Source organism: Aotus nancymaae, unplaced genomic scaffold, assembly GCF_030222135.1.
Source record: "Aotus nancymaae isolate 86718 unplaced genomic scaffold, 86718_ANA_hifiasm-v0.15.2.pri h1tg000018l, whole genome shotgun sequence".
Lineage (NCBI taxonomy): Eukaryota > Metazoa > Chordata > Mammalia > Primates > Aotidae > Aotus > Aotus nancymaae.
This window is the reverse complement of record NW_026988430.1, coordinates 7,019,709-7,041,426: the sequence shown is the minus strand read 5'-3', so window position 1 is coordinate 7,041,426 and position 21,718 is coordinate 7,019,709. Positions and strand designations below refer to the sequence as shown.

Sequence of the window (21,718 nt, the reverse complement as noted above, 5' to 3'; positions counted from 1 at the left end):
ATTTGCTTCACGTGACAGTCCAGAAATGTTTCGTTTTGTTTTTAAAAGCAACCCTGGTTATCAGCATCTAACTCTGCTGGGGGCCGGGATAAGCGCCCAGAAGACAAAAACTACGGCCCAGCTGACTCCACCAAGCTCACTCAGGACTGAGGAAGTAAAAACGGGATAACCAGAGGCGCGCCCGACATCCCAGAACAAGCACGGACTATTCCGGGGAAGGAACAGTCGCCGGGCAGCCCTAGCGTGAGTGTGAGGGGCAGAGCCGCGGACGCCACAAAGTGCGGGGCCCGCGGCCGAGAGGGAGCAGCCGCGGGGCACGCCCTCCCCGCATACGCCCGGAAAGTCCGCGGGCGGCTTGCGCGCTCAGGAAACCCAGTCTAGGCGCAGGTCAGGCACGCAGGTGGGACCCCGCGGCAGGGACCCCGCGGCTTCCGCCTGGCGGCCCCGGCTCCCAGGGGCGCGTTCAGGACGAGCAGCGTTTCCTGGTCGCAACGCCGGCACAGGTAATTTCACATTCCCCTGCGCCGCATTCCAACGGCAAGAATCACACGCTGGGACCTTAGCCTTTCGCTCGCCCCTCTGGGCGCCGCGGGCCGGAGGCGGTGGGGGAAGGGCGCTCGGCCGGGGGGTGGGGAGCGGCGTGACCCCGCCAGCCGCACAGACCTGGTTCCAGATCCTCGGGCCGTCCTGAGTGGTTGCCCATGCTTGGCCGACTCCGGCAGCGGCCGGCTGGCCGGCCTCGGTCTGGGTGTCCACCGTGCCGAACTCGCGCCGTCTCCGGCTGGCGAGGCGGCTGCGTCCGGCGGGTCTGCTCCAGTCAAAGAAAGGGGCGGGCGCCTTCCAGTTTCCAGAGGCTGCCGGCGGAGCCGCTCCTCTCCCGCGCCCGCGGGCCCCGCCCCCTCATCTGCATCCTGCCCGCCCGGCACGGCCCGCCCCCTTCATCTGCATCCTGCCGGACCACCTCCACTGCACACCGCCCTCCAGGCTTGGCCGGCTCCCTCATCTGCATACTGTCCACCCACCTCATCTGCATTTCCTTCTTGGCGGCTAGAGGGCCCTCAGCCGTGGGCGGGTCGCACCGGCTGACCCGCTGCAGGCCTCCACCCGCGGACGCTGAGGACTGCAGCTGCACAAGATAGGCTGGAAAAACCCCACTGCGGGGAGGCGGGAGCCTATTGCCTCCGGAAAGGCAAAATCCTGCGCTTGTGAAACTAGACCTATCAGGACAAGAAAAACCTAGGACTGGTGCAGGACAGGCGCTTAATAAGCATTTTTGGGGTGAATGAATGAATGGATGAACAACTCGAGGAGGAGGTGAAGAAAAATAACGCTAACAAAGACGTGCTCATTATCTAAAATGAAAACTATGGCTAATAATAAAAATGCATACCAATCATAAGTAGAAACTGTTCTGCTGCTGTCAGAAATTACTAAAATGGAAATTACCCTGAACGACTTTCATCCTTCATCTGACAGTGAAAACACTTAGAACGACTACATCTTGCAGTAAAAATATTTAGGACTAATAAAATTATTAGTGGTATGACTGGTTCTATCTCCTGCATCACTTGAGCACTATGGTCCATTCTTAGGTCTCACGCATTAACAGCGTAGGACAGGACTGATCACTCCTGACGCCTCAAAACAGTGTGTTCACTTGGTTCCAGGAAGCTATGCTCTCCTAGTTTTCTGCCCAACACCTAAAAGCCTCTTCCCAGTCCCCTTTGTTGGTTCCTCCTCATTTTGACCTCTAAACCCTGAGCCCAAAAGCTCAGCCAACATACCTCTTTCCTATATACTCCCTTGGTCTTTAATCTACCAACTTGTGGCTTTTAAATACCATCTACATATCTCCAGGCTGGTTCCCTCTTCTAACTCCAGACTCATTTACCCAACTACCTTCTGGACAGCTTCTCTTGACATCTCCACTTAGCTTTTCTAATAGTCCTGTCCATCTCCATAAATGGCAGTTCTGTTCTTCCAGTGACTCAGGCCAGAAGCCTTGACTCCTTTCACACGTCACATCTAGTCCCTCAGCAAGGCATGTCAGTGTGTATATCATAAATAGTCCCACATTTCGGCACTTCTCACCTCCTCCACTGCTACCACCTAATCCAAGTCACTGTCATCTCCTGCCAGGATTATTGCAACTGCCTCCTAACCAGTCTCACTTCTGCCCTTGCCTCCTTATAGTCTCCACATACAGTGAGAGTGATGCTTCTAAAACCTAGGTCCAATCAGGTTACACCTCTGCTCGTCTCTCTGTCTCACTTGGAGGAAAACTCAAAACCCTTAAAATGGCCTGCAAGGCCCTGAATAATCTTCCCCTCCGTTCATCAGCAAACTCATCAACTCACCTTCCCCTTCTCACATTGTTCTTGGTACACCAGCCTCCTCACTGTTCCTCAAATAAGTGAAGCATGTTCCCATCTCAGGGCCTTGGAATTTGCACTTGGTGTTTCCTCTGCCTGGAACATTCTTCCCCCAGACACCTACATTGCATAGACCATGTCTCACCCTCTCTCACTCCGTAGGCCTTTGCTCCAATGTCACCCTACTAAGGGGGCTTCTCTCATCACACCACATTAAATAGTAAGCCAGACCCTCAGCACACACCCGCTCCTACTTTGCTGGCCTCTGTGACACTGATTGCCATTCCATTTACTACATGTTTACTAATTATTGTTCCTCCACTAGAGTGTAAACTTTATAAACACAGGCACTCCGAACAAATGAATGAAAACAAATGAATGAACCAATGTATAGGCTGCATGTAGCAGACACAAATTAGCCCTTAAATACACATTACTTCCTTTTAGTGGCAGTACCATGATTTGGTTTCTCCCGCAAAACTAGTGTGTCAAAAACATGACTCATGGTTTTATTTCTGTAATGTATCAAATGTAGCACAATACTGAGCATGTGCAAATATACTAAGGAAAATAAATAGCAGAGGGCAATGTTAGAGCAGAAATGCATATGACACCAATGTTACAGCAGACATGCATATGATACCAATGTTAGAGCAGAAATGCAAATGACACCCTTTTAAAAAGGTGATTAGAGGCCAGGCGTGGTGGCTCATGCCTATAATCTCAGCACTTTGGGAGGCTGAGGCAGGTGGATCACGAGGTCAGGAGATTGAGACCAACCTGGCCAATATGGAGAAACCCCATCGCTACTAAAAATGCAAAAATTAGCCGGGCATGGTGGCTGGTGCCTGCAGTCCCAGCTACTCAGGAGGCTAAGGCAGAATCGCTTAAACCCAGGAGGCGGAGGTTGCAGTGAGCTGAGATCGCACCACTGCACTCCAGCCTGGGTGACAGAGCAAGACTCCATCTCAAAAAAAAACCCAAAAAGGTCATTAGCCCAGAAAAGATGGTCGACTTCCCCAAATAGTTCCGAAATGATAGGTAAAGCTTGAGTTTGTGATCATGGTAAGAGTGACGCAACTTCAATTTACAAAACAGTTACATACTTATTTTGAGTTTTGGAAATCAATGAGTTAATTTACTAATTCCGTAAAATGTGAAGTAATTAACATGTCTCTTTATGGAAACTGGACAAGTAAGACACCAGCCCAGCCTGGACTCCTATGGCTCTCTCACCTACCACATTTAAAATATCTAGTCAAATACATTGCTAGATGGCTGATCACTAGCAGCTCAGGCTCCTAGCTCCCAGTGAAAGCGCAAAGAACGAGAGGACGCCACACTTTCAGACGAATATTTGTTGCTCACGGACCAGGAGATTCCCAGCAGAGAAGCCCCACGTGTTGCCAGGGCGACTCTTGTGGCCGGCGCGGTGGTTTTGCTGGTGCCTTAGTGCGCCAGTTTTTGGTGCAGAGTCCGGATATTCCCGGGCAGAAAAGCACCGTCAATCTTAACACCGCGGTTTTGGCCGGCGCAGTGGACTGCTCAGATTTCAGCGCTGGGAATTAACAAGTTGGACGTCTGCTCAGAGACCTAGTTAGAAAGTCGGTAATTACAAAGACAATAGACGGATAAATATATAATGAAGGGAAGAAATCAGCGTAAAAAGGCAGAGAATACTCAAAATCAGAATGCCTCTCCCTCTACAGGGGATCGCAATTCCTCATAAGTAACGGAACAAGGCTTAATAGATTACGAGTGTGTTCCAATAACAGAAGCAGGCTTCAAAACGTGGGTGATAAGAAACTTCTGTGAATTAAAAGAACTTGTTCTAACCCAATGCAAAGAAACTAAGAACCTTGAAAAAAGGTTTGATGAAATGTTAACGAGAATGGACAATTTAGAGAGGAATATAAGTGAATTGATGGAGCTGAAAAACACAACACGAGAACTTCGCGAAGCATGCACAAGTTTAAACAGTCGAATTGATCAAGTAGAAGAAAGGACATCAGAAGTCGAGAACCAGCTCAGTGAAATGAAACGAGAAGACAAGATTGGAGAAAAAAGGATGAAAAGGAATGAGCAAAGTCTCCAGGAAATATGGGACTATGTGAAAAGACCTAATTTACGTTTGATAGGTGTACCTGAATGTGACGAAGAGAATGAATCCAAGTTGGAAAATACTCTTCAGGATATCATTCAGGAAAACTTTCCCAACCTGGCAAGGCAGGGTAACATTCAACTCCAGGTAATACAGAGAACACCACAAAGATATTCTTCAAGAAGACCAACCCCAAGGCACATAATTGCCAGATTTATTAGGTGAAGGAGAAAATACTAAGGGCAGCCAGAGAGAAAGGTCAGGTTACCCATAAAGGGAAACCTATCAGACTTACAGCAGATCTCTCAGCAGAAACCCTACAAGCCAGAAAAGAGTGGGGACCAATATTTAACATCCTTAAAGAAAAGAACTTGCAACCCAGAATTTCCTATCCAGCCAAACTAAGCTTTATAATCGAAGGAAAAATTAAATCCTTTGCGAACAAACAAGTACTTAGAGAGTTCACCACCACCAGGCCTGCTTTACAAGAGCTTCTGAAAGAAGCACTATACATATAAAGGAACAACCAATATCAGCCTTTCCAAAAATATATCAAAAAGAAAAGAACATTAACACAACGAAAAATTTACACTAACTAATGGGCAAAACAGCCAGCTAGCATCAAATGCTAGTATTAAAGTTATATATATTCTAATTGGATAAAAAGCCAAAAGCCATTGCTATGCTGCATCCAGACCCATCTTACATGCAACGATACACAAAGAGTCAAAACAAAGAGAAGGAGGAAGATTTATCAACCAATCAGAGAGTAAAAATAAATAAAAAGCAGGAGATGCAATTCTCTCCTCTGATAAAGTAGACTTTAAAGTAACAAGGAACAAAAGAGGCAAAGAAGGACATTACATAATGGCAAAAGGATCAATGTAACAAGAAGAGCTAACGATTTTATAGATCAACGAGACAGAAAATTAACAAGGACATCCAGGACTTGAACTCAGACAAGTAAACTTAATAAACATTTATAGAACTCTCCACTTCAAATACATAAAACATACATTATCACCTCACACCTATTCCAAAAGTGACTACATAATTGGAAGTAAATCACTACTCAGTAATCACATAGCATTTCATAGGTTTGAATGAAATATTGGTTGGCTGTTCATTTGTTATTTTCTTTCCTTATTCCTTCCTGTCTATATCAAGTATAATTATTGGTATAAAAGAGGTTTTCAATACCGATTACTAAACTGCATTCTAGCCTGGGCAAGAAAGCAATACTCCCATTCTCTCTCTCTCTTTCTCTTCCTTTTTTCTCCTCTTCTTTATTCTTTTTCTTTCTTTCTTTCTTTCAAAAAAAAAAAAAAAAGAGTCCTTTCTGGAAGGAAAAAAAAAAAATACATTGCTAGATTGAAGGTTGCATCTATGTTCATGAGAGTATTGGTTTGTAAGTTATCATGTCAGGATAATGTTGATATACTAGGATTAGTTGGAAAGTATTTGCTTTTATAAATATAAGTAAATGTGCTCACCTATATTATAGACAAAAGCACTGGACAAAACACAATCTCATTGCATATCAAAGACCATTTTCTCCATGTGACCTCCCTCAAAAAAAAAAAAAAAAAATCTAGTCAAGTCCTGCACATTTCATCTCCTTAACATTTTTCAGACTTTGCCTCTCTCGTCTTTGCTGCATCTTTCATTCACAAGGGCTACTACATTAGTTTCCCAACTAACTCACTACTTCCAGTTTTGCTGCTGCTCAAATTGCTCCTCCACCTGATTTATCAAAAATGCAAATCTGACCTCACCATGCCTCTGCCTAGAAGTTCCTGTGGCTCCACTCTACCATTAAGATGAAGTCCTTCTAAGCTTAGTACACACTAAGGTCCTTCATGATCATGTGCCCCACCTCCACCCCTATTGTTCTAGCCTCAGCTTTCAGAAGTTCTTTCTCCCACTTTATATTCCAGCAACACTGAGGAGCCAGCTGTAACTCCCTGAACACACCCTATTGTTTCAGGCCCCTATGCTTTCATATCTGCTATATTCCCTCTGTTTCAACACCTCTTCCATAACTGAGCTGCCTGGCAAATGCTTATTCATCTGCTATGAACTGAGTTGTGTCCTTCTTAAATTCATGTTGAAGCCCTAACCCCCAATGTGATGGTATTTGGAGATAGGGCCTTTAGGAGGCAATTAAGGTTAAATGAGGTCATAAGGGTGGGGCCCTAATCCAGCAGGATAAGTGGCCTTATAAGAAGAGGAAGAGATCTTTCTCTCTCCCTCTTTCTGTTATCTGAGGTCACACTGGGATGGTGGCATGTATAAGCCAGGAAGAGTCCTCACCAGAAGCTGGCCATGCTGGCACTCTGAACTCAGACTTCCAGCCTCTGACACTCTGAGAAATAAATCTCTGCTGTTTAGGCCACCTAGTCTGTGGTATTTGGTTATGGTAGCCCATGCAGAGTAATATCTTTCATCTTTTAAATTCTTGCTCTGTTACCACCCCGCTTTAGTGGGCCTGCACATCTCAGAATTCAATGCTATCTCCCTCATGGTACTTCTATACCTTGTATTATTTTAACCTTTTTTTTTTTTTTTTTTTGAGACAGAGTCTTGCTCTCTTGCCTAGGAGTGCAGTGGTGCGATCTCGGCTCGCTGCAACCTCTCCGCCTCCCAGGTTCAAGTGACTCTCGTGCCTCAGGCTCCTGAGTAGGTGGGATTACAGGTGCATACCACCATGCCTAGCTAATTTTTGTATTTTTGTAGAGCTGGGGTTTCACCATGTTGGCCAAGCTGGTCTCAAACTCCTGACCTCAAGTTATCCACCTGCCTCTGCCTCCAGAGTAGCTGGGATTACAAGCGTGAGCCACCAGGCCCGGCCTATTTTAACCATTCTTTCTTATGAGATCATGAACTCTTTGAGTGGCACTGATGCTGTCTTATTCATCTTTGCAGCCGTAATACCTAATAAATAACTCAGTTAAGGATATAGGCCAGGTCCGTGGTGGTTCACACCTGTAATCCCAGCACTTTGGGAGGCCGAGGCAGGCAGATCACTTGAGGTCAAGAGTTTGAGACCAGCCTGGCCAACATGGTGAAACCCCATCTCTACCAAAAATACACACAAACAAAATTAGCCAGGCAGGGTGGTGCATGCCTGTAGTCCCAGCTACTCAAGAGGCTGAGGTGGAAGAATCACTTGAACCCAGAAAGCAGAGGTTGCAGTGAGCCAAGATCATGCCACTGCACTCCAGCCTGGGCAACAGAGTAAGACCCTATCTTAAAAAAAAAAAAAAAAAAAAGAGCTATAAAATTATATTTAAAAGTGTGGTTATAACAAAGTGGAAAAATGGAAATTCCCAAAAAATAGACTTGAGAGATTTTAACATAAGTGGCACTTCAAATTAAGTGAAAGCCCTATCTCACTCTTTATGACAAAATAAATTCCCAAAAAGTTAAAAATAAAAAAATCCCATTTCAATACAAATTTAATTGTAAGATATAAAAATATAAGTCCTAGAAGAGTCCTAGAAGTAAATACGAATGAATATTTTTTCATATTTAGGACAGAGAAGGACAAAATAGAAGGACAGAGAAAATGTCCTTCTATATTGTCCAGCTTTTCATTTTGAACATTTTCAAATTCATAGAAAAGTGTGCAGACAATATTGAACACTGTTATATATCCATCATCTACATTTACCAATTGTAAACAAATTACATTTGCTTTTCATCCTACCCCTATTTTCCTTTTTGTTGAATCATTTGAAAATATGTCACAGATATCATGCCACTTTGCCCCTAAGCACACCCAGCATCATCTCCTAGGGCATTCTCCTATACCTTATCATACCTAAAAAAAATGTTATTTTCAAAGTATCATATAGTATATAGTTCATACTCAAATTTCTCTGTCTCCAAAATGTCTTTTATATACCTTAGAAAAATTAATTCCAGGATCCAATCAATGTTAAATATTGTTTGAGAAAGACATATCTTGAAACATCCTTGATCAATGATAGTTTTTGATGCTTACAGAGGTTACCTGACAACACTATTTTAAAAGGAGGTAGAGAAATTTAACACACTCCCAGTAATTATTCCTGGGGGATGGCCTCACAATTTTAAGTATTATATATCACTATAAACATGTCTTAAGGTTGACTTTTTTTTTTTTTTTTTTGAGATGGAGTCTTACTCTGTCAACCAGGCTGGAGTGTAAAGGCACACTCTGGCTCACTGCAACCTCCATCTCCAGGTTCAAGCGATTCTCCTGCCCAACCTCCCAAGTAGCTGGGATTACAGCTACCTGCCACCATGCCAAGCTAATTTTTGTATTTTTAGTAGAGACAGGGTTTCACCATGTTGGTCAGGCTGGTCTCGAACTCCTCACCTCAGGTGATCCACCTGCCTCTGCCTCCCAAAGTGCTGGGATTACAGACATGAGCCACCACACCCAGCCAGTGATAACTTTAAAAAGCAGTACAGGGACTAGTAAGGTTGTGGCAATCACACATCCTGGGCAAACAAAAAACCAATTGCCTGAATGTTATATGAATAGGATAAAATTTCCAGTGGAATCAAAGAGTCCAGTGGAATCAAGCAACAGGTGGAAGTGGAACTGATGTGCTCTGTATCTGCTGTAAACCTTAAAAGTGGCTCTAATGATCATGTTGACAGCATGAAGTGTCAAAGAACCCTGTGATGCCTATAAAAAAAGCAACAGTATACAGACACTCCTCAACTTATAATGGGTTACATCCCAATAGACCATTGCAAACTGAAAATATCCTAGGTTGAAATGGGCTTTGTAGACAGGATGGATGCAAAAACGCTGGCAAACAATAGTCCAAAAAATGCTGACAACGCAGTGCTGTGAAGGTTTACCATGATTGCAGGGCTGACTAGGAGCTGCAGCTCACAACCACTGCCCAGTATCACGAGATAGTGTAGCTCCACATATCGCTAGCCCGGTAAAAGATCAAATTCAAAATTTGCAGTACAGTATAGCTTTTGTACCATTGCAAAATCAAAAAACTCCTAAGTGAAACCATCATAAGTCAGAGACTGTCTACAATTTCTAAAATACTGTGTTTCTATAATGTGTAATTTCAAATGTAAAGGTATAACTAAGTTGACAACTTGGACGTTATAATTACATATTTTCTACTTTACCTATATTCTAAATGTTTTAAGGAAGACAAAAAATTGTATGGATCTTCATTGAATATAAGGATTCCTTATATACAGGCATAAACAATAAAATAATGTATACCTGGTCCCATTTTTATTAAAAATTTCTATATTCTACTGTACATATTAATATGTGTAGAAACAAATTTTAATACATACAAAGCAAATTATTAGAAATAACTATATCTGAAATACAAAATTAGGACTTTTATTTTCTATAGCAGATATCTCCAATGCTTTAATAAATATATTTTAGTTTTGTGACCAGAAAACATAAAAAAAGTACATATCCTTAAACTCAGTAGTTATTCTTATAGAAATTTATTTGAAAGAAATAGTTACAGGCCAGGCATGGTGGCTCAAACCTTTAATCTCAGCACTTCCTTTTTTCTGGACAGAGTTTTCACTCTTACTGCCCAGGCTGTAGTGCAATGACACGATCTTGGCTCAATATAACCTCCGCCTCCTGGGTTCAAGCGATTCTCCTGCCTCAACCTCCCGAGTAGCTGGGATTACAGGCATGCGCCATCACGCCTAGCTTATTTAGTATTTTTAGTAGAGACAGGGTTTCTCCTGACCTCAGGTGATCCACCCGCCTCGGCCTCCCAAAGTGCTGGGTTTACAGGCGTGAGCCACTGTGCCCAGCCAATCCCAGCACTTTCAAAGGCCAAGGCGGGCAGTTCAGGAGTTCAAGGCCAGCCTGGCCAACACAGTGAAAACCTGTCTCTACTAAAAATACAAAAATTAGCCAGGCATGGTGGCACATCTCTGTATTCCCAGCTACTTGGGAGGCTGAGGCAGGAAAATGACTTGAATCTGGGAGGCCAAGGTTGCAGTGAGCTGAGATTGTGCCACTGCACTCCAGCCTGGGCAACAGAGTGAGACTCTATCTCCAAAAAAAAAAGGAATAGTTAAAAATTTATATAAACATCTAGCCTGCAAGATAATTCTTAACCTTTATTGAGAAATAATTACATGCCAGGCACCATTGTAAGTACTTTATATATTTCAATTTATAAAACAAAACTATTTTCTAACTCAAAGATTAGAAAATGACTGAGAGGGTGAGTAACTTGCCTAAGTTTGCTCCACTAGAAAGCAGCAGAGCCAGGATTTAAACCTGTGTCCCCAAGTCCACCCCAGGGTTTGGTGACTCACTGGAAGGACTGACAAGACTCAGCACACAGTTGTACTCAGGGCTACGATATATTACAGCAAAAGGATACAAAGCAAGGGAAAAGGTCTACAAGGCCAAGTCCAGAGGAAACTAGGTACAAGCTTCCAAGAATTTTCTCACAGTATAGTCATTAGGGGTGTGCTTAATTCTCCCAGCAATGAGCTGTGACAACATGTGTTAAATGTTGTCTGCCAGGGAAACTCACTTAGACACTTAGCACCCAAGGTTCTTACCAGGGGCTGATCATGTAGGCTCCTGGAAGGAAAATAGGAGTTCAGCATAAATTACAGTGTTTGCACAGTTAATGCAGTGAGCCATTCTTATCAATCAGGGTGGTAGGAACTTTTCTGAAATCCAAGTTCTCTGACATCAGCCAAGTGCCAACCTTGCAAGCAGCCTTTCCAAGGACAGCAGTCCCAGGCCTGCTACAGTCACGCTTTTCTGCAGAGAAACCATTTAACTCCAGAGTGTGTGCTCTTAACAACTGCACATTGCCTCCTTCTGTCTGCAATAGCAAAAAGCTGGAAAAACTTTCAATGTTCAACACAAATATCTGAGTTTAATAAAATATAATACAGGTATATGATGGCTTCCTATGCAGTCTCTAAAGCAATGTGTCAGAGATACTAAGTTACAACACAAAACAGTAAATATATTAAGAACATAATTCTAAATTTGTGTACATAAACAAAAACTATATAGACAAAGATACCTGGATAAGCAGGAAAAGGTTTAAAAAATTATACCTCAAGGCACTGATTGAGAGTGGCCTCTCTGAGTAGGCAGGATTATGATGTCATTTATAAAAGTTATTTTATTGCTTGTCCATAATTTTTTTTCTAGTACACATGTACTGTTTTTTCCTTTTAAGTTAAAAATACATTTATTTGGAAAAATACGTAAATGTTAAAATAATTTAAAGTAAAATTCAGTCTGGAAAACAGCACAAGACCCTGTCTCTAGAAAAAATAAAAAATTAGCCAAGTGTGGTGGTGTGCACCTATAGTCCCAGTTACTTGGGAGGCTGAGGTGGGAGAACCACTTCAACCTAGGAGTTCGAGGTTGCGGTAAGATATGAGTGCACCACCACACTCCAACTTGGGCAAAAGAGTGAGACCCTACCTCTAAAAATAATATAGTTATAAGTAAAATTGTCATAAAATTACAAGTAAGATTACCAAAAATCTTCAGTTTCTAGGAAGATTCTTTGAATAATAAACTATAATACATATATAATTATTCAACAAATAGTCATTTATTCCTCAGAATACTGTTAAGAACTAAACTTAAGTGAAGGTGGGACCAAAAGACAGTTCCTAATTTTCACTAAACACCAAAGTGTCTTTTTTCTTTTTTTGAGACAGGGTCTTACTCTGTTGCCCAGGCTTGAATGCAATGGCATGATCATAGCTCACTGCAGTCTCGAACCCTGGGGCTCAAATGATCCTCTTGCCTCAGCCTCCCTCCCAAGTAGCCGGGATGATGGCCTTATATCATCATGCCCAGCTAATTCTTTTAGAATTTTTTGTAGAGATGGGATCTCACTATATTGTCCAGACTGGTCTTGAACTCCAGGGCTCAAGCAATTTTCCCTAATTGGCCTCCTGAAGTGTTGAGATTATAGGCATGAGCCATTGCACCCTGTCTCCATCATTTTTTTTTTTTTTAGGCGAAGTCTTGCTCTGTCACCAGGCTGGAGTATGGTGGCACGATCTCAGCTCACTGCAACCTCCACCTCCTGAGTTCAAGCAATTCTCCTGCCTCAGCCTCCCGAGTAGCTGGGACTACAGGCATGTGCCACCACACCTGGCTAATTTTTGTATTTTTAGTAGAGATGGGGTTGTTGGCCAGGATGGTTTCAATCTCTTGACCTCGTGATCCACCCACCTCGGCCTTCCAAAGTGCTGGGATTACAGGCGTGAGCCACTGCGCCTGACCCTCCACCATTTTTAAATAATACATGATTAAACTTTAATTATAAAAACCTTTTATGAAAAACTGCAACATATACAAAACTAAAGAGAACTAACATAATGGGCCTCCATGTGCCTCTCGACTCAGTTTCAACAGTTTCCAACTCAGCCAATTTTTTTCATCTATCACCCACTTCTTCCTTTAGCTTCAATTATTTTGAAGCAAATCCAAGATATCCTATTTCATGGGTAAATATTTCAGCATGGATTTCTAAAGATAAGAACTCTTGAAAAAAAACCACAATTCCATTATCTCAACTAAAAAAAATTAACAATAATTTTTAATTAAATAGCCAGAGTTCAAATTTCCTTGTGCCAGTATTTTTTTTAAATCATGATCTATGGCCAGGTGTGGTGGCTCATGCCTGTAATCTCAGCATTTTGGGAGGCCGAGGTGGACAGATCACCTGAGGTCAGGAGTCCGAGACCAGCCTGATCAACATGGAGAAACCCCATCTCTACTAAAAATACAAAATTAGCCAGGTGTGGTGGCGCATGACTGTAATGCCAGCTACTCAGGAGGCTGAGGCATGAGAATCGCTTGAACCCAGGAGGCGGAGGTTGCAGTGAGCCAAGATTGCGCCATTGCACTCCAGCCTGGGCAACGAGAGTGAAACTCCATGTCAAAAAAAAAAAAAAATCATGATTCATACTATTACACACCTATTAGAAAGGTGAAAATCCAAGACTGGCAACACCAAATACTGGCAAGGATGTGGAACAACAGGAATTCTCATTCATTGCTGGTGGAAATGCAAAATGGTACAACCACTTTGAAAGACAGTTTGTCAGTTTCTTATAAAACTAAACATATTCTTATCATATGATCCAGCAATTGAGCTTCTTGTTATTTACCCAAATGAGCTGAAAACTTAGGTCTACACAAAAACCTGCACAGGAATGTTTATAGCAGTTTTATTCATAATTGACAAAACCTGGAAGCAAGCAAAATATCCTTCAATAGGTGAACGACGAACTGTGGTATATGTCCATAAAACTGAATATTATTCAGCACTAAAAAGAAATGATCAAGACACAAAAAGACATGGAGGAACCTTAAATGCATATTGCTAAGTGAAAGAAGCTCGTCTGAAAAGGCCACACACTGTATCATTCCGGCTATCTGACAAAAAGGCAAAACTGTAGAGACAATAAGATCAGTAGTTGCCAGGAACTAGGAGGAAGGGATGAACAGGTGGAGCACAAGGGATTTTTAGGGCAGGGAAACTACTCTGTATGATTCTGTAATGGTGGATACATGTCAAAACCCATAGAACGTACAACACCAAAACTGAACCCTAACATAAGCTATGGACTTCAGTTAATAACAATGTATCTGTACTGGCTCATCAATTCTAAGAAATGTACCACCTTTAATGCAAGAAGTTAGTGACTGGGGAAACTGGAGGTGATGGTGAGGGGGTATAAATATGGAAAGTTGCTGTAGTTTCTACTAATTTTTCTATAAATCTACAATAGCTCTAAAAAATAAAGCCCATTGGCCGGGCGCGGTGGCTCACGCCTGTAATCCCAGCACTTTGGGAGGCCAAGAGGGGTGGATCACGAGGTCAAGAGATCGAGACCATCCTGGTCAACATGGTGAAACCCCGTCTCAACTAAAAATACAAAAATTAGCTGGGCGTGGTGGCGCACGCCTGTAGTCCCAGCTACTCGGGAGGTTGAGGCAGGAGAATTGCTTGAACCCAGGAGGCGGAGGTTGCGGTGAGCCGAGATCGCGCCATTGCACTCCAGCCTGGGTAACGAGAGCGAAACTCCGTCTCAAAAAAAAAAAAAGATAAAGCCCATTAATTTTTTAAACATTCCTGATCCAAATAATAAACTTGAGCTTAACACCACAAAACAGATGTGGCAGTCTCTGTGGACTACCTACCTATCAGCTATTTCCCACATCTTCCTTCCTTCCTGCCTCCAGAGAGCTGGCCCTAACAGAAGGTGGCCTGTTCTTAGCTCAAGAGTAGACCCTCTATGCACAGTCTATGTCAATCCTGGTGATTCCATTTTCCTTGCTAGTGGCTAGGTCAGGAATGCTATGAGACCCAGTCTGGCCAACAAAAGTTGGAGGGAGGTCTGCTGGGAGGAGGGCTGGGGAAAGTTCTCTTGTTCTTAAACAGACACTGGAAACCTTCTTCCATGGGACTTTGTCCACTGTTTGAGGTTGCCAGAACTCTAGCAGTTACAGGGGAGCTGGCCAGAGGGCCAAGCCAGCATGGTCAGGTTGGCCAACCAAAAAGATGGAAAGAACCTGGGCCCTTTCCGGCATGTTGAACTCCTGAATTAAACACCCTCTGGGTTACCTACTTTCTGTTCTGTTATGCACATGGTACACTTCCTCAGTGTTACAGTCCAGTGAATCAGGTGTGGTCTGACCCAGTAGCCATTCTTTTTCTCTTCTTACAAGCAAGAGACTGAGCTTCAGAGAGATTACGCTATCTTGCCCAAGGTCATATAGATTAAAAGTAGGGAGCTGAAATTTAATGCAGGTCTATTGCCACCAAAGCACTCATTCTTCCTACACTATACCACTTTGTCTCCAGTAGAAGCTGGAGACAGAAACTTCAAAAAGAAATCAACATTGCAAGATTCAGAGAAAACAGATAGTTTCATGCAATAGGAAACTATAAAATGAGAATTATCTTTAAGGAGAGAATCCTGAACATCGTTCTTGAATTAGAATATGTTTTTATCCTTAATAGAGCTTAACTTAAACATGAATAACACTGATATAATCTAAATGAAAGAAGATTGATATCAATTACTATAAAACCATACACAAGGCTGGGAGCAGTGGCCCACGCCTGTAATCCCAGCACTTTGGGAGGCTGAGGCAGACAGATCACGAGGTCAGATCGAGACCATCCTGGCTAACACAGTGAAACCCAGTCTCTACTAAAAAAATCAAAAATTAGCTGTGCGTGGTGGCATGCACCTGTAGTCCCAGCTGCTCAGGAGGCTGAGGCAGGAGAATTGCTTGAACCCAGGAGGCAAAGGTTGCACCGAGCCAAGATCGCATCACTGCACTCCAGCCTGGCAACAGAGACTCTGTCTCAAAACAACGACAACAACAACAACAACAAAAATATACAAAAAAAACCTCTGTACTTGTCTCAGCCACTGATTCATTAGGAATCCATCCTCTGAGCCTGTGACTACTCTATTATATGCCCAATGCTTTCTTTCAGAGCTTGGTACAAATAATCAAAAATCATAATTGTGCCAGGCATGGTAATGCCTGCCAGTAGCCCCAGCTATTTGGGAGACTGAGGCAGGAGGACTGCCTGAGCCCAGGAGCTCCAGTCTAGCCTAAGCAACATAGCAAGACCCTATCTCTAAATAAGAAAAATAAAAATCATCATTGGCCTTCAAGATTTTGAAGTTCACATTATACGTAAAGGAAAAGCGTAGGCTGAATACCTTCCTATGTATTTTGTGTGTCTCATGTTAGGGATACAAATGGGGTCATGTTAACAGTACTGGCTGGGCACGGTGGTTCACACCTGCAATCCCAGCACTTTGGGAGGCCAAGGCGGGAGGATTGCCTGAGCTCAGTAGTTCAAGACCAGCCTGGGAAACATAGAGAGGCCCCATCTCTACAAAAAGTACAAAAATTAGCCAGGCATGATGGTATGCACCTGTAGTCCCAGCTACCTGGGAGGCTGAGGCAGGAGAATCACTTGAGCCCAGGAGGTCATGGCAGCAGTGAGCTGTTATCGCACCACTGCACTCCAGCCTGGATGACAGAGAGAGACCCTGCCTCAAAAAACAAAAAAAAAGAAAAAACAGTACTAAATACTATTTTTCTGGCCCTAGTCATTTACTACTGTGACTTAACCATCGTCCCCATTGCAAAGTTTCCCCAGTATTTCTGGGAATCCCAGGAGTGTGTCACCTTTTCTCAAAGCAAGGATTCTCAGTGAACTCACATCGTGTGCTCTTTACATTCTCCCTCCTCTGCAGAACACCTCTGGGAAGCTCAAACTCAGCAGCCTAAGCCCCTCCCTTCACTCAGTGGCAGAAGGAGGCTCCCTGTTGCCTGGGCTCCCTGATGCCCCATGATGGGCCCTGAAGCCACCCCACAGGCCTATCCGGCACTCACTGCTGCGAGTGCGGACAGCTTTCCTGCCTTGCGTGATCAGCCCCCACCCTTGCTGCAGGCCTCCTCTCGAGGACTCTGGCTGGATTCCCCCTACTCTGAACCTGTACTGGTATTAGTCGTTACAGTGGTATCACCACTGAGAGAGGTGCTTAGAAAATCATCCCCATGGTTTAACACTGGTTGCTTTTATTCTTATTTTTTTTATTTTTTGAGACACTTTGTCGCCTAGGCTGGAGTGCAGTGGTGAGATCTCAGCTCACTTCAACCTCCATCTCCCAGGTTTCAAGCTATTCTCGTGCCTCAGCCTCCCAACTAGCTGGGATTACAGGTACGCGCCACCACATCCAGCTAAATTTTGTATCTTTAGTAGAGACAGGGTTTCACCATGTTGGCCAGACTTGTTTCGAACACCTGACCTCAAGTGATCTGCTGGCCTCAGCTTCCCGAACTGCTGGGATTACAGGCGTGAGCCACCATACCCAGCCTTTTTGTTTTTTGAAACTTGGTCTTGCTCTGTCACCCAGGCTGGAGTGCAGTGGTGCCATCATAGCTCATTGCAGCCTCAACTTCCTGGGCTCAAGCAATCCCTGCCTTAGCCTCTCGAGTAGCTGGGACCACAAGCACATACCACCACAGCTGGCTAATTTTTTATATTTTTGGTAGAGATGGGGTTTTGCTATGTTGCCCAGGCTTTTTTTTTTTTCCTATAAAGAATATTCTTGTGGCAACCACTGGTTGCTTCTAAGACATTGTGTTTTAGATAATACTATAACTTTCTTCTTTGTTCTTGTTCTATTATTCCCTTTATTATTTTTTAATTGTGGTAAAATACATATAACATGAAATTTACCATCTCAACTATTTTTTTTTTTTTTTTTTTTTTTTTTGAGACAGGGTCTCACTCTGTCAACCGGGCTAGAGTGCAGTGGCACGATCTCAGCTCATTGAACCTCCACCTCCCAGGTTCAAATGATTCTCCTGCCTTAGCCTCCCAAGCAGCTGGGACTATACACGTACATGCCACCACGCCTGGCTAATTTTTGTTTTGTTTTGTTTTGTTTTGGTAGAGATAGGGTTTCACTGTGTCGGCCAGGCTGGCATCTCAACTATTTTTAGTGCACATTCCAGAAGTGTTAAGTACATTCACATTGTTGTACAACCATCACCACCCCCATGTCCAGAACTCTTTTCGTCTTGCACAACTGAAACTTGGTACACATAAAACTGCAACTCCCTATTCCCTCTTGCCTCAGTTGCTGGCAATCACTATTCAGCTTTCTGTCTTTATGGATTTGGTGACTCTAGGTCCCTCATAGGAGTGGATCACACAGTGTTTGTCCTTTTACTCAGTGTAATATCTTCGCAGTAGTGCATGCTGTAGCATGTGTCAGAAATTCTTTCTTTTTAAGGCTGCATAACATTCTGTGGTATGTACAGACCACATGTTTGTTGATCCATGCATCTGTTGATGGACACTTGGGTTGCTTCCACCTTTTGGTTATTACAAACAATGCTGCTGAGAACATGGGTGCACGAATATCTTTTCAAGTCCCTGTTTTCAATTCTTTTGGGTATATACCCAGAAGTGGAAATGCTGGATCACATTATTTTAAGATATTACTTTGTTTGTACTCTTTAAGCTATCAAACATGAATCATTTTAATTAAAAACGTCATTTTCCTTACCAAAAAATAAAAAGTATTTATTACCAAATATAATAATTTAATGACTTTATGTGTACTATGCTAACTATAACAGAAGACAAGATTTCCTATGCCTTACTGGGCCCAGATTCTTTTATTCAGTAAATAGTGTTTAGCATCTGCTTTGTACATGACTCTACAATACTTGTACATGACACTATTCAAGTTTTCCATATTCTAAAGGAAGGAAAAAGGTCAATTTTCTTAACAAGCCAAAGGCCAACTCAGTGAACAGAGATAAGGTTCACACAACAAAGAAAACCAAGAGAAACTTGAACATGGGAAGAATGAGTGAAAGAGAAGATCACAAAGCTATGTAACAGAATCAGAAGAAAAGTTCCTTAGGCAAACAGCTCACACATTAGTCCAGAAAACACTCCAATTCTGAGGAAGTGGCGGGGAGAGTCAAGGGAGGAGCTACATGGATAAACAGCAGATTAGCAGTTGCCTGGAGCTGGTGGTAGAAACAGATATTGAGTGGAAAGAGCAGCAGCGGGTATTACTGGAGTGAGAGGAATGTCTTAAAACTCATTGGCGATGATGGTTGTAACTCAGTCAATTAACTAAAATTAATTGGATTGTACACTGTAAATGGGTGACTTTTATGTCATGTAAATTACTATCAATAAAGCTGTTTTTAGAAAAAGTCAAGGGAGGCAAGCAGATAAGCCTTCAGGACTTGATGTATGACTTCCGACTTCCAACCTCAAAAGAGCCATGTCCTCGCTCTGAATCAGTTAGCATGACTGAAACCTAGGGGAGCCTGGCGAGCTCACAAAGACACAGGCTTGAAGAAGAGGAGTTAAAGGGGACAGGCCCATACTCAAGAGGTGCCTGCTTGCTGAATGAGCAGCCAGCAGTTCCAGTGAGCTGGGTTCACCTCACAGCAACAGAGAGTTATTAGGCAAGAAATGCAGTATAGGTGGGATATGGGAGTGACTTAACAGAAATACACATGGGGTATGGAGAAGGGTTATTAAAGGAAAAAACATGTCCTGTTGTAAGGAGCTCAAGAAAGGCTTTTTAAAGGAGGTGCTACTATGAGCTGGTCCTTTCCAGGTGAATGGCATGTTCATCAAGGTCTGCAATGGCAGAAGGTGGGCGGCAGCAGGGAGGGAGGGGCTTGGCTTGGACATGCACAGCCTAGACAAACAAGGCCCCAGCAGCAGGCCCCTGTCTTTGTTCACCAGAGTGAACAAAGGCTTGATTGTGAAAAGGTCACAGTGAAGGCACCCACAGGGGAGGGAGGTAAGACAGTCATAGATCACATGGAGTCACAGGGCAAGATACTGCCCGTGGCCCCTCACCCAGTGAGGAGTGCTTGAAGGTTTTTGAGCAGAGAAGTGGTCTAATGACAGCTGTGGCTTAGGAAGATTACTTCGGTAATACAGAAGTTGCTCTCTTATGCACCCTCTACTGAACATTTTACAGATAATCAATTCACCAGAATAACCAATGCACCCCATGTTTATAAGACACACTGACACCCTTGGCAAAATGAGCACTTTTGGCTTGTAGTCTCCTCTCTGGGACACCTGGGCACTTCTGCTGCCATCATGTGGGTTGTCTTCGTACTAAGAGTCAGGAATGTTTGTTCCCAAGCCTATTTATGCTAGTTGTACTTGCAATTTTATTTCCATAACTTTGTACATAAACTAATTTCCATAACTTTGTACATAAACTAATGAAATATGAGTGCAAAGAGGGAGAGACATCGCTTCCTCAAAAGCCACGATGAATTAAAAAGACTCAGTGAAGGTGAGTCACTAAAAATGGTTGAAGCAATTATGAAAGATTAGGGGAATACCTGCAAACATGTGAAAGGATTCAGCATTCAGTCTTCCTCTTAAGTATTTTTGTTCTCTCACGTTTAAAAAAACTACAACTGGAAATCATAGGAGATGTATTATAAGAATGGAAAGTTTTTTTTTTTTTTTTTTTTGAGATGGAGTTCCCCAGACTGGAGTGTAATGGTGCGATCTTGGCTCACTGCACCCTCTGCCTCCTGGGTTCAAGTGATTCTCCTGCCTCAGCCTCCCAAGTAGCTGGGATTACAGGCATGTGCCACCATGCCCAGCTAATTTTTTGTATTTTTTGTAGAGACAGGGTTTCTTCACATTGGCCAGGCTGGTCTTGAACTCCTGACCTCATAATCCACCCGCCTTGGCCTCCCAAAGTGCTGGGATTACACGCATGAGCCACTGCGCCCAGCCTGAAAGATGTTTTTAAAAATTGCAATCAACAAGACCACTGAAGAACAATGTCTTGGCCTATAACTAAAAATGAGTGAGCAAATGTGCACTTATATCTTTTGGGTGAAAATAAAATGTTTAAAATATATGTTTAATTTTTTTAGGTTTCCTTGGTTTAGCCAACTTTTTCAACTGATTGGCCAAAAATGGTCCTACTCACACAGGACGAGAGAGTAAGCATTAATGACCAGCAGCAACTCAGGTCAGGAAACTACTGTGCTTTAGGTAAGAGAGGCTGCATTGGGTGAAGTCAGGGGAATGCAAAAGAAATAAAAAGAAGGGCAAGATGCAACTGCAAATGACAATTACATGTTGAGAGAAAGGAAGTTAATAAAGATAACACTAGAATGTATCTGGGGGACTGAGAAATGCCACTTCAGTTAGGACAAATCCAGATGCTAGAGGAAGCAGTTAAACAACTGTATAACAAAATGAGGATGATGAGTTTGGTCAAGACATGCTGAGAATGAAATGTAAAATCCATGAGAGCAGGGACTTTTGTTGTTGTTGTTGTTAACTGCTACATCCCTAGCACCCAGAAAGATGCCTGGAACATAGTAGACACTAAATATGTGTAGAAGGAATAAATGAATACACTTGCAGAACATTCACCAGACATTTTCAGCAAACAGTGGGAGGAGTGTTTCTGGAGTACAAGGGGCAAGTTGGGACCACAGATGCAGGTTTGGGAATCATCAGGGACTTTGTCCATCTTGTAATTCAAGGGCCTGGCATAGAGCTTCCCACATGGGAGGATACAAGAAAATGTACCCAAGAACAGTCATTTTACCTTAATAGCAACCCCGTCAGGGTTGGAAAGGACTTTGATGAAAGTCTTCTGCCCCTGTCACCCCACAGCTCCT

The 21,718-nt window shown here is 43.1% G+C and overlaps 1 protein-coding gene across 7 annotated transcripts in view; it reads right to left on the bottom strand.

The window, feature by feature from the left end:
• The window catches only part of SPECC1 (sperm antigen with calponin homology and coiled-coil domains 1), a 308,899-nt gene that overhangs the window by 161,607 nt on the left and 125,574 nt on the right, over positions 1-21,718 (bottom strand). Inside the window, exon 1 of one of the 7 annotated variants that reach the window (XM_064378213.1) lies at positions 664-686. The exons of the other annotated variants lie outside the window; for them this stretch is intronic. The gene's annotated coding sequence lies outside the window, so the exon portion shown is untranslated. Of the gene's footprint in view, positions 1-663; positions 687-21,718 lie in introns of those variants that run through there. 7 annotated transcript variants of the gene reach the window in all.